This window comes from Cricetulus griseus, chromosome 3 (genome assembly GCF_003668045.3).
Source record: "Cricetulus griseus strain 17A/GY chromosome 3, alternate assembly CriGri-PICRH-1.0, whole genome shotgun sequence".
Classification (NCBI taxonomy): domain Eukaryota; kingdom Metazoa; phylum Chordata; class Mammalia; order Rodentia; family Cricetidae; genus Cricetulus; species Cricetulus griseus.
In genome coordinates this window covers 73,517,988-73,529,493 of record NC_048596.1, presented here as the reverse complement: position 1 = coordinate 73,529,493, position 11,506 = coordinate 73,517,988, and the positions used below count along the sequence as shown (strand labels likewise).

The window sequence follows — 11,506 nt, the reverse complement described above, 5'->3', positions numbered from 1 at the left end:
AACGTGGCCAGAAGCTCAGAGCCATCCTCAGCTACAGATTAAGTTTGAAGCCAGTCTGGGCTCCATGAGATCGGGCCTCAGAAAACCAGAATAAGACCAAGATACCCAGTCAACAAGGAGTTTCTGGTTAAAGTAAAGTCAGGCATGGGGCACATGCTTGGAATCCTAGAGCTCACTGGAGTGCACTACTTGGTGCACTCAGGCTAGTGAGAGGCCTTGTCTCTAAATAAAGCAGGTGCTTGAGAGAGGACATCCACATGTACACATATATACACAAAGCCAAAATCATAATAAAATAAAATGGATACTCAAAATATTGTTTGTTTTGAGATAGGGTCTCCCTGTGTAGCCCAGCCGGCCTGGAACTCACAATCCTCCTGTCTGGACTTCCAGAGTGCTGGCATTACAGACATGCCCTATCATCCCCATTTTCAGCATCAGTTTCAAATCTACCCTTCCTTTTGTCACTGTGCTCTTCAGAGCCCATTCATTTCACAGCTTCATTTTGTTTTGTGTCCTCTTTATTGGATCCTTGGAAGGTTAGGGTTGGAAACAATGAGGTAAAGGTTTGGCCGGCATCAAACTGTGTTCATTTTTACCACTATTCTCACTACCTGTACTTTTGGTCTAGCAATCAATCCAAGATTCTTGACAGGAACATGGAAACACTTGTTATCAAATGTCATCTTTATCCTAAACCCCTCAGCTTTAAATAATGTGATGGAAGCTCCCCAAACACTGGGTTCCACACTGCCAGCATAAAGTCAAATGCTCACCATAAACACCCTATTCATCCCATCACTATATTTTGGGGGTCACAGTATGATCAGTATCAGAGAGCTCAGAACAACCCATGCCTCAACCTCAGTAGACACATGCTAGGTATCTATCTGAAGATGCCACTGGATAAAATGTCAGTAACTGTTATGAATCACCAGTAAAGAGGAAATGGGAAGAAAGAAAACAACAGATGACCATATTCCATTACTTTTATCTATAGCTTAGTATCCAAAACACAGCACACAGCAGCCCTAAGGCATAATCCTCCAATATATGTGATAGGATCTAATGGTTAGTCTTCCGTCAATTTGACTGGACTGACTCATCTGGGAGATGAGTCATATACCTCTGGCTGCATCTTTGGATGTGTTTCTATAAAGAACTAACTGCAAAGGAAAAATGTACCTTGTGTGTGGGAGGCAATCATCCCACGGGGTGAGGCCCAGACAGGAAGAAGGGGAACGTGGATGTCAGTATTCCTCTGTCTCTACTTCCTGGCCCACCATGACCACGAGATGCTTTCCCTGACATGGTGATGCGCTTAATTCTCTGAAATCATCAGCCAGAAGCAACCCTTCCTCCCTCCATCTGCCATGTCACACATCCTTATCACAGTGACAAAGAGGAACTTTGCTCAAGCATTTCTGCACAAGGGGAGAAAAAGGAAGAATGGAACCATCAGATCAGAAAGAGAACTGGCAAGATGGCTCAGAGGGTAAAACACGGTCAAGCAAAAGTCCAATGACCTGAGTTCAATCCCAGGATCCCACTGTGAAAAGGTAGACCCAACTCCAAATAGCTATTCTCTGATCTCTACACATATGTGTGTGTGTGCGCGCGCACACACACACACACACACACACACACACACACAACACACACACACAATAAAAATCATGTAAAAAATTAAACCAGAGAGAGCTCCATGCAATCATCTCACTACACCCTGTAGTTTGCCCTAAATGCCTCTTCCAATAAGCACTGGGAGTACTGGTGAGGCCTTAAAGATCCACCCACTCCACACCCCAGAAGGTAAACCAGAGTGGAATCATTACAGAGAAGTAGGCTTCTGCACTCCCAATGGATGTGAAAACAAACAAACAATTGAATTCATTTTTACAGGAACTCTGTGGACATCATTAGATCCCTGGGCTTAGTATTCCCCCCACCCCTCTTTTTCTGGAGATAGGATTTGTTATATAGCCTAGTATGGAGTTGAACATACCTATAGAGCCAGAGGACCTCAAACTTGTGACAAGTTTCCTGCCTTAGCCTCCAAGTGCTGGGATTACAGGTATGTGACATCACATTCAACTAAATAACTGTTGAAGAGACAGGCTGTTGAAGAATTGGTGAAATTCCTAGAAGCAATGCCTTCATTTTTCTTAGCTAAATGATTCTCTTCAGTGAGGGGAAACATCCTAATAAGATCTCAAAATTCACCGTAATGTGAGTGACATTTGCTTAACAACAGCACTAACGGGGGTCTTAGAAGCATCTACTCACACCAATCTCAGTGAGATCCTGGATCATGTACTTATTCCAAAAAAATCGGTCATCGACCTAGAGAAAGTGGAGGGGAAGAATCAGCTCAGGATACATTACTTCAGTTTCCTATAAAAGGCAAACAGGCAGCGTCCCAGGAGTCAGCACTGCTGTATGCTGTGAGCGGTACCTTCTGCCAGAGGGGACGGCCATCCCTCTCCCCGGTGCTCTGCCTCTGCACTGAGTTGGTCAGGTCATAGGTCAAGCTATAATAAAAGGACTCTGAGTCCATGAACATCTTCAGCAGCTCCTCAAGTAGTCGTCTCTCCAGCTTCTCCTTCTCTTTACTTTCCTTAACCTGTAAGTACAGGAGTCAGATGTAAAGTTTATAGATAATGCAAGACTTCAAGGGAGGACAACCCCCAAACATGGCAGTCTTCTGATACAAAACAAACAAACAAACAAAAACCTTCCAGATTAATTTAATTACTCTCTATTTACAGCTAATCAAAGATGGATTCAAAGCCCATGTCAATCAAACTCCTACTTTTTTTTTTGTTGGGAACAGAGACGTTGGATTTGATATGTGTAAATGTCTTCAGTAGAAACTTGGAGTCATCAGGGGATGGTATAATCTTCTCTGGCTTGTTAATTCCAAAATGATGCTTCTTACAGAGCTGAATACTTTTAAAAGGATGACTCACTATTAATGATTATCTGCTTTAGATGTTCAAGTATAAGTCTGGAAGTAAATGCAACTGCTCACACACTTGGGCTAAAAGTAGACCCCAAGAGTTAGTGAAAGAACCAAGCAGATAGAATACAGCTATGGTTTCAGTAATTAGAGGCCACACTGCAAATAAAATATACGAATACAGGAAAGGGAGCTAGAGAGATGGCTCAGAGGTTAAGAGCACTGACTGCTCTTCCAAAGGTCCTGAGTTCAATTCTCAGCAACCACATGGTGGCTCACAACCATCTGCAATGAGATCTGGTGCCCTCTTCTGGTGTGCAAGCATGCATGCAGATAACTGTATACATAATAAATAAACAAATAAAATCTTTAAAAAAAGAATACAGGTAAGGATGTACTTAGGATTTTAAGGCAACAAATCCAGGTTCAGAGCACAGTTTACTTTTATCTGACATGGCCAAAGGATACAATGATCTGGTTGAGGTTATTAATACGTTGAAAACTGGCATCTAAGAATATTGCAAAATACAGATTTGCTATGCCTCAAGGTCATTACAAACTTCTGAGTTAAATATCCATTTATGCTAATTACATGAGTGCTTTGGTTGAAAAACTGCCCTGAGTGGGCTCTACAGGGACTCTTAAAAGCTGAACCTTTCAAAACTCTCCATTTATCATTAAAAAAATAATGAAATCAGCAAATAACATGATTTGGGTCCAGAGATTAGTTAATTTAAAGAGCAGTAATTAGGGGTTATTAAAAAAAAGTGCAATCCAACTGGCAAAGGTAAGAGGACGGGACTTGAATATGGATGTGTGAGACAGGAACGGGACAGACTGCGCCCACAAAGGAAGAAGGCTGGTGAGAGTCAATTAGATGCTTTACTTTATTAGCTGCCTTGGTCATGGTGACCAACAGGTCAATAGAACAGTAACTAAGACAACTATCTTTGTTTTTATTTCCTTCATCTGCTTTTACCTCAGCTTGGAGGAGCATTCACTTGGGCCTACTATCCCTTAGCTTCTTATGAGAAAATCCAAGAACTCTGAGAACTGAGCATTTATTTTTAAACTTTATTAAAACTTCATTTAATAGGGGCTGGAGAAATGGTTCAACAGTTAAGAGCACTTCCAAAGGACCCAGGTTCAATTCCCAGCACCCACATGGCTGTTGGGAACTCTAGTCCCAGGAGATCCAGTACCCTCTTCTGGTCTCCAAGGGCACCAAACATGCATACGGAATGCAGACATACAAGCAGGCAAAACAACCATATACATAAAAAGTTTAATTAAGAGTGCATTTATAAACTATGCCCTGAAAATACATGCCATTCATCATTCACTATTTAGCATAAATGCTTATTTATGAGTATTTAGCACAAATACTCATGATTCTTTAGGAAATATTAGTGTCTTGTTTTGTGGGATATGGCTTCAGAGTCAGTTGGGGGCATAAGTAATACATAGAATAAACTTTTTGATGTGCTTTGAATGAGAAACACCCTCCATAAGCTCATGCATTTGAATACTTAGTCCCCAGCTGGTGGCACTGTTGGGGAAGGTTATGAAACTTTGGGAGGTGAAGACTAATGGATGAAGCATGCCACTGGGCGTGGGCTTTGAGGGTTTACAGCCTCGCCCATCCCTTCCTCATCTCCCTCCCCACTCTCCTGGGTGAAGATGAAAACGTGAGCAGTCGGCTTCCTTGATCCTCCTGAAATGCTTCGCCTGCCTGTTGCCACACCCTCCCCACACCGTGGACTATGCCCTCTGGAACCTTAGCAAACATAAGACAACTAATAAACAACTAATACAGTGTGTGTGTGTGTGTGTGTGTGTGTGTGTGTGTGTGTGTGTGTGTGTGTGTGTGTGTGTGTGTGTGTCTGTGTGTGTGTGTGTGTGTGTGTGTGTGCACGCGTGCACGTGTGCGCATTCTGGGGTTGGGTGACAGACAGACAGGCTGACAGACTCACTATGTAGCCTGGATGGCCTGGAACTTGCTATATAGATTAAGCTAGACTTGAACTCAAAGAAATTCACATGCCTCTGATCTCAAATGCTGGGATTAAAGGTGTGTGCCACCATGCCTGGTTAACTAATACACTTTTTTTCTAAAACTCATTTGAAATAATTTACAATTGTGCACACAAAACCAAACAAAAACTATTTATTTATTTATTTATTTATTTATTTGGGGGGGGGGATTCGAGATAGGGTTTGCCTGTGTAGCTTTGAAGCCTGTCCTGGAACTAGCTCTTGTAGACCAGGCTGGTCTCAAACTCAGAGAGATCCACCTGCCTCTGCCTCCCAAGTGCTGGGATTAAAGGCATGTGCCACCGACACCCGGCTCCAAACAAAAACTTAACTGTAAGACACATGTGTCTTCAAAGAATTTTGATAAGAATTACATATCTATGTAACAAAGCATAAACTCACTGAACCACCTTAACCAAAAGTCATTCCAATGAATACTCTAGAATCTTCTACATAATTACTTTTAGAAAAGATAAGTGTAGACCACTTTTTCTCCAAAAGGGTTAAAAGTCAGCCCTTTTGGGAAACAATGATAAGAAAAATTATTTCTTAGGAACCCTTCCAATTATAAAATATTTTGTTTGGACACAACCCTAGGTAACACACAGCACTGACAGCAGGGTCATCTTCCCTTTTCTGAAGGTCTGGGAATCCTCTAAAGTGTATGATAGGCCCTTATTACAATTTTGATTTTAAAAAATACCCATTGCGCTATAAACTCCCTCATTTTTTTTCTATTCTTGCAACTTATATTTCACAACCAAGATTGAAAGTTGATATTGCTGAAGAAAAGGAAAACAAATGGTTTTACTTTCAAATTTGTTACCTATGTCCATCCTGAGATAAAATTTTAAACAGCTTTCTGATGGGAAACTAAGCATGGAAAATGATGCTGTTCTCTATTGCAGCAGTGAGATAACAGCACACAAGACATGCAGGCATGGAACTCGAGCCTTTGATGCTTCAAGGGTATCTTTTCATAATGTATAATGCATGTCTTTTGTTTGAGTCCTAAAGTTCCACCCACAGCCATATACATATGCATGTATGTATGTATGTATGTATGTATGTATGTATGTATGTATGTATGTGATACTATACATTGGAAAACAGTGTGGCAATTCCTAAAAAGGTTAAGCAGAATTACTAAAATGTCCAGGAACTCTATACTCAAGGGAAATGAAAACCTATGCATACTAAAACCTTGTATGGTACAAACTGTTCACAGCAGCATTATTCCTAGTAGTTTAAAATGGGAACAGCTCAAATGTTCATCAACTGATGGTAAGTTAAACAAAAAAGTAGACTCACACAATGAAATATTATTTGATAATAATAAGGATTAAAGTATTAATAAATGCTACGGCATATAAATTGGCAGGCAAATAAGCCACACACCCACCTCAGTTAAAACCACAACTGAGGCAGAAACTACAAATTCTAATATTAGAGTCTGCAATAAAACTGTTTCTGCTCCAATTACAGAAGACAAACGGGGCCTGAACAAGTCTGCGGAAGCTGACCCACTAAGCAGCTGGAGGACTCTACCGGGAAGGGTGGCAGTAGTGAGTCACGCAGAGCAGTAAACAGACTTCAAATCAGAAAGGATGCTGCAGGAGAAGACAGGAGCAGCGTCACCCAGAAAAGACAGAGAAGGGGAGGGAGAAAGTGTGCAAAATATGAGGAGGCTTCTCCTGAAAAGTCTCTACCGGGAAATGTAGTCAGAGTGATTACCATTATCCAATATTCTATCCTTCTTAAGATTTTATTTGTGTGTGTGTGTGTGTGTGTGTGTGTGTGTGTGTGTTATGGGGGATGTCCTTCTGTATGCTGTGAATATATGTTTCTCTTACTGGTTGATAAATAAAGCTGTTTTGGCCAACGGACAGGCAAAATGTGCCTGGCAGGAAGTATAGGTGGGGCTACCAGACTAGGAGAATTATGGGAAGAGGGACACAGAGAGTGGGTCTCGGTGGAGACACCATGTTGCCACTGAAGGAGTAACATGCTGGAGCATTACAGGTAAACCGCAGCCTCATGGCAATACATACTTTAATAGAAATGGGTTAATAATTAAGAGAGAGCTAGCCAATAAGAAGCCTGAGCCGTTGGCCAAACAGTTCATAATTAATATAAGCCGCTGTGTGTTCATTTGGGACTAAATGTCTGTGGACCAGGCAGAACAGAAACTTCCTTCCACATGTGTGTGCCATGTGTGTGCTGGCGTCACAGAGACCATCGGATGCCTTGGAGCTGGAGTTATAAGAAATTGTGAGCCTTACGACACACATGCTGGGAACTGAACTCAGGTCCTCTAAAAGAGCAGTATGTGCTTTTAATAGCTATCTCTCCAGTTCCTAACCATTATTATTTCTAAGTGATTTTTTTCCTCCTCCTTTACAATCATACAAAAAAAATAAGCTTCTAAAAGCTTGTTTTGTTTATTTAACTTAAATTTTTGGGACAGGATCTTGTGGATCCTAGCTTGGTCTCAAACTCACTGTGTAGAATCCTGAACTTCTCATCCTGCCTCCACTCTACAGCATATACCACCTCTCCTGGCTTTAAAAGCTCTTTTTAATGGAGTTTATATGAACAGAAAGGAGGAGGTGTGTAGCAGTGTCTTGCCTGTGAACCTGTAACAGTGGCCACACCCCCCTTTGGCCATGGTTTCAGGTGCACAGAAGCAGAAAGAAGGAAGCGTGAGGCGTGGCTTCTCTTACATGCACAACCCCCGGGTCAGCAAATCCGATAGGAAGGGCAGAGAAGCACTCCCGAGGTTTTTTTATTATTATCTGTGTGAGTGTTCTCCAATAAACACCCACTTATCATTTATCTTGAATCTAGTGAAATCCTTACACTCACACCTTCAGAGGTGACAAATTTGCACTCACTGCTATTCTGGACTCTGATCCCTCTGGAAATATAAGTTCAAATAAACTTTGTTCCACGGTTGCCTTGGTCATGGTATTTTAGGACAGCAACAGATAAGTGTTAGCCTTTCCCCTAATTAGCACAAGTAATAACATATATTCCATTCCTAACTTGAACCATAATCTTCAGTGACCCTAATAAGCACTATATTTCAAACAACCTGATCATTCTAAAAGTATCTTGTTATGCTGGGGAGATGGCTGGTGAGGAAAGCCTGAGGACCTGGATTTGGATCCCTAGCATCCATGTAAGACACCAGGCAAGGAGGCACGTGCCTGTAACCCCTCCTCAGGGAGACAGAAAGGGTAGATATGCTGGCCAGACAGCAGTCTAGCCAACCGGTGAGCACCAAGTTCAGTAAAAGACTGTCTCAAAAAACAAGAGCTAAAAAGGTCATGGGGTGCACACCTTTAATCTCAGCCAGCACTCAGGAGGCAGAGGCAGGAGGATCTCTGTGATTTCCAGGCCAGCCTGGTCTTACAGGAAATTCCAGGACAGCCAGGGCTACATACTGAGACCCTGTCTCAAACCCTCTACACCCCACCAGAAAAAAAAAAAAGAAAGTAAGTGCTAGAGGAAGATACATGATGTTGACCTGTCTTCCATATGTGCACACACAAGCACCCCCCACCACATATACACACAGACATACACGCCCCTCTTCCACAGACGTGTACGTGGAAAAGCCATGTGATGGAAGCTCCATTTTCATGTTATTTGAAGGTATCTTTCCCTCAACACCACCTCAAACAAAGGTCTGTGCTTCTGTCTTACAGGCTGCTTTTCCCGGATTCTGAAGGAGTCCGCTGCTAACACAGGGTCTGAAGACTATATCAGTTATTCTAACATGCAGTTCTGAATACAAGCATCCAGAGTCTACTGAACCAGATCCTTGCATCTGCTATCTCGTCTTATCATCTCTGTGACAGTCCCTTGGTGCCACTTTACCTCCAGCTCAAGCTCTTGAGGTTCCAGTTCAGAAAGTGACGATACGGCAATTTTGATAACTTTACAGACCTCATGGTCTCCCTCCCGGGAGTTTGCCCACCAATGCTTTCTGCCGAATTAAAATAAGCCACCAGGGAAGATCTGAAAGAAAAAAGATAATGAACGGATGATATTCGGAGAGTGCTGGTGGCCTGGGAGTGGATGACCTAAAGGTAACAGAATGTAAAATACACAACAAAGACATCAAAAAAGCCCCTTAAACAGAAATGTGAATTACACAGCTAACTCTTGTGGCTAGGCTATGGGGAAACAAGGACTCTCACAAGCAGTGCTGGCAGGGTACCAAAGGACATAGCCTAACTGAAAAAATAATGCACGGTGCCTGTAAAACATCAAAGTATTCCATGGTAAGCAATGACTCTCGCATGTATGAAATGAAAAGCTTGGGTGTGTTACTAATGTATGTAATGTAGCTGTGCAGTCATGTGGCACACTATGAAATGCATCCAATGACATGGTTCCATAAAATTATAATGGAGCCAGGAAACCCCCACTGCCTGGTGATACAAGGGCAAAGTTCAGCGTGTCATTCATGTTGATTGGATCTATATCATGTTTGTAGTGATGAGGAATCCCGATGTAAATAAACTTACTGTGCTGGCAGTGGTGTGAAAGCATAGCACACAATTATAGACAGAACACAAGACTTACTTGAATATATACAGTGTGTTACATTCGCCATCAGTTTATTACCGAGTACTTGCTTTAGGGGCACAGCACTGAGGACTGAGTCCAGGGCTCTGTACATCGGGCACACTCCTACTGAGCTGTGCCACCAGTCCTACCATCATTTTAATTTTATACTCACACTTATTTCTCTTGCAGAGGACCCAAGTTTAGTTCCCAGAACCCACATGGCAGCTTACACAACCTAACTCTAGTTCCAGGGGATCTGATATCCCTTCTGACCTCCACAGGCACCAGACATGTATCTGGTACATAAACAAATGGGCAGGCAAAACACCTACATGCATAAAACAAAATAATCTGAAAACAACAACAAAACCAAAACAAAACTGTTTTTAAGTTTTCTATAAAATATCATATCAAGATAACGCTGGAAGCAGCCTCTTATGTAATATTTAATTTTTATCACAATTCTGGACTGAATCAGGAGGCTATGTCAAGTGATTTGATCTATATCAACTTTGTGACTTAATGATGTCCTAAAATGATTAGGTTGTTTTACAACCTGCTTACAGAACATATCCCAGTCACTAAGAAATACATACTGTGCCAGGCAGTGGTGGTACACGCCTTTAATCCCAGAATTCAGGAGGCAGCGGCAGGAGGATCTCTGTGAGTTTGAGGCCCAGCCTGGTCTACAGAGCGAGTTCCAGAGCAGCCAGGGCTGTTACAGAGAAACCCTGTCTCAAAAAAACCACAAAAAAGAAGAAACACACACTGCATTATGATAATATAAGATATATTTTATTAAATCAAAGTACAAAAAAGGGTTTACTTTCTACAGTTTTAGTCCCTTGTGGTCAACTCTAGTCTAAAGGCACCAAAAGGAAAATTTGAGGAATAAATAATTAGAATGTTTTCATTTCTACGTCATCAAGGTGGGCATGGTGGTGGTCTGTAATTCCAGCTGCTCGGGAGGCTGAGGCAAGGGGATTGTGAGTTCGAGGCTAGCCTGAGCATCAGAAATACTCTTGTATCAAAATAAAAAGTAGGGCCGGGAGGACTGGAGAGACTGCTCGGCAGTTAAGGAACCAGTTCCCAGCATCTGCATGGCCCCTAAGACAATCCCTAACTCCACTTTCAAGTGATCCAAGCCGTCTTCTGGCCTCATGGTCACTGCATGCACAGGGTGAACAGACAAGCATGCAGGCAAGACACACCACACATGTAAAATAAAAATAACATAAATCTTGTTTCTTTGTATTTAAATAAGGACCAGTGGCTAAAGTACTTGTCACGAAGTTGGAGAGCCTGCTTGATTTCTAGACTCCATGGTGGAAGAAGGAACTGATCCTTGAATGTTGTCAGCTAACTTCCACACGCACACGCAAAATAATAAATACATTTTAAAATAAAAGGTAAGGAGAGACTGGAATAGAGCTCAGTGGAGGAGTGCTTGCCCAGCAAGTACAAGATCCCAGGTCGAATCTCTAGCACTTCAAAAGTAAATAAAGTGCACGCCATTCCGAATAGTGTACTGAAATCACATGACATTCCACTGTCTTACCACTGAACCACCCCTCTGTCCAGTGTATCCATGCTGTGTATGTTACCCGCCCATTTCTACTCAGCTAGGTTATCAGACTGACGGCTGTAGTATCACAGCACTGTTCATGCAGCCCTGCATAGCATTCTGATGCTGTTACAGTGTCATTAACCCCACTTGATCTCATTACTTTTAATCTCTTATCTAGCCTAATTTGCAAATTAAACCTTATCAAGGTATGTACAATTGGGAAAACTATAGTATAGCCATGAGCTGTTTATGATAGGGATACATCCTAAGAAGTATGACGTTAAGTGATTCCATCACTGTGAGAACATTATGGGATATACTTCCAAACTAAGACAGCCATGATACCCATAGATCATGCTCTTATTGGA

General features: G+C 42.0%; 1 long non-coding RNA gene and 1 other non-coding gene across 3 annotated transcripts; one reads left to right on the top strand and one right to left on the bottom strand.

The window, feature by feature from the left end:
• Positions 1–2,062: 2,062 nt before the first annotated feature.
• On the bottom strand, positions 2,063–8,925 carry LOC100758638. Its single transcript, XR_004769077.1, has 4 exons — positions 8,876–8,925; positions 2,813–2,942; positions 2,456–2,623; positions 2,063–2,343 (listed from the first exon to the last, which is right to left on the bottom strand). It is a non-coding gene; the product is annotated as a phosphatidylinositide phosphatase SAC2 (transcript).
• LOC118238547 lies at positions 6,937–11,111 on the top strand. Of its 2 annotated transcripts, XR_004769079.1 has the most exons (3): positions 6,937–7,015; positions 8,704–9,282; positions 10,836–11,111. It is a non-coding gene; the product is annotated as an uncharacterized LOC118238547 (long non-coding RNA). The 2 variants fall into 2 exon arrangements; XR_004769078.1 differs by lacking the exon at positions 10,836–11,111 and having other exon boundaries at positions 8,704–9,538.
• The last annotated feature ends 395 nt before the right edge of the window (positions 11,112–11,506 follow it).